This window comes from Mus pahari, chromosome 18, assembly GCF_900095145.1.
Source record: "Mus pahari chromosome 18, PAHARI_EIJ_v1.1, whole genome shotgun sequence".
Taxonomy (NCBI): domain Eukaryota; kingdom Metazoa; phylum Chordata; class Mammalia; order Rodentia; family Muridae; genus Mus; species Mus pahari.
Window position 1 is genome coordinate 2,236,693 of NC_034607.1, and position 2,115 is coordinate 2,238,807.

The 2,115-nt window shown below is 42.6% G+C and overlaps 1 protein-coding gene across 1 annotated transcript in view; it reads left to right on the plus strand.

Moving 5' to 3' along the window:
* Positions 1-2,115, plus strand: part of LOC110335584 (H-2 class II histocompatibility antigen, I-E beta chain-like) — a 20,020-nt gene that overhangs the window by 6,352 nt on the left and 11,553 nt on the right. The window lies entirely within an intron of this gene.

Below are 2,115 nucleotides of genomic sequence, written 5' to 3' on the forward strand. Positions count from 1 at the left end.
CTCCTCTCCTCTCCTCTCCTCTCCTCTTCTCTTTTGAAAAACTATGCAGCAAAGTTGTTCAGGTTGACAACAAACTAATTACATATATTCAGAAGACACATATATGGGAAGAATTAACATCTTCCTGTCTCAGTATGCCAAGCAGCTGAAACTAAAGAGACACTCCACCACACTGGTTGTAATTTACTCTCTTCCCCTCTTCATGTCCCCAGAATTACCATGGCAACTCTTTGTTTTGCCTGGAATACCCATCATTGATTGGCTGGTGTTCAGAGTTCTCCCTCAGTCATTGTCCTTTAAAGAGTTTCCCTTTTGTATTCCCAGATCTTCTCTGAACTAGGATCATGCCTGGTGGTCTGCCATGGTGGATGGTTTCTAGCCAGGAAGTTTTGCATGAGGGATATGGCATTGTTATACACCAGAACATTACTGCCACATTTACCCATGCTGCCTAACTCTTTCTTGACCTTCCATGATATGCAAAGTTAGAAGTCATTTGATTCCACTGTGCATTTGTTACAAGTGAGAGGATGGAACCTGCTGCAGAGCCATCTTTGAGGATGAGAAGCAACCACACATGTAGGATTGTGTAAAGGACCTGTGCCCGTCACAAGGTGTATTTATTGCTGTGCCAGGTTTTACCAGTGCACCAGTTCATTGGTCCCATAGATGCTGTTTCCACAATAGCTAGGGGAATTCCACTTTTTACAGTTTGCTTCTGCCTTGGAAGTCAAGGCTTTGAAAAGGTGGAGATCCCCACGTGTCTTGGTTAGGGTTTTACTGCTGTGAATAGACACCATGACTAAGGCAACTTTTATAAAGGACATTTCATTGGGTCTGGCTTACTGGCTCAGAGGTTCAATCCATTATCATCAAGGCAGGAACATGGCAGCATCAAGGCAGACATGGTGTGGGCAGAGATGAGAGTTCTACATCTTCATGACTCCTGGGCAGCTATGATAAGGGTCTTAAAACCCACACCCAGAGTGACACACCTACTCCAACACCTACACTTCCTTATAGTGCCAGTCCCTGTGTCAAGCATATATAAACCATCACACCATGATGACACCTACAACCTAATCCCTCATACCCTTATTTTCTCCTTAGTGTCCTCTGTATTCTTGAAATCCATCATGTCTTCAAGCTTTTCACAAATTATATTATTGCCACATTTGCTTCTCTTCCCTTTAATCATCCTCTTTCTTCCAGCTGACATCAACGGACACATCTGAAGTACCACTCCCCAGCAGTTATCTAAGTTAGGGTTGTACTGTTGTGAAGAGACACCATGACCATGACAACTCTTATAAATGTCAGCATATAACTGGGGCTGGCTTACAGGTTCCGAAGTTCAGTTCATTATCATCATGGCAGGCATTATGTCAGCATCTAAGCAGTCATGGCCCTGCAGGAGCTGAGAGTTTTATCTCTTGTTTTGAAGGCAGCTAGAAGAATGGCTTCCAGGCACACAGGGCAAGGTTCTTAAAGGCCATGCTCACACTGACACATTTCCTCTATGGTCACACCTACTCCAAAAAGGCCATGCCTACTTCAAGAAGTCCATACCTCCAATAGTGACATTCCTTGGGCCAAACATATTCAGACCAGCAGTGCCTATATGTAACCAAAGTCTACATTGTTACTCTCTTTTCATACAATCACATCTTTTTGAATTTTTTCAATCTTGGATTATTTCATCCCTCACTTCCACTAATTTTAAGATCCAAGAGTGGAGAGATTGAATTTTCTCTCTTAGAAACAAGGCCTGATCTTCATCCCAGGGATGCAGGGATGGTTTAATATACGGAAACCTATCACCAGGGATGCAGGGACGGTTTAATATACAGAAATCTATCACCAGGGATGCAGGGATGGTTTAATATACAGAAATCTATCACCAGGGATGCAGGGATGGTTTAATATACGGAAATCTATCACCAGGGATGCAGGGATGGTTTAATATACAGAAATCTATCGCCAGGGATGCAGGGATGGTTTAATATATGGAAATCTATCGCCAGGGATGCAGGGGTGGTTTAATATATGGAAATCCATCAACGTAATCCACTATATAAACAAACTCAAAGACAAAAACCACATGATCATCTCATT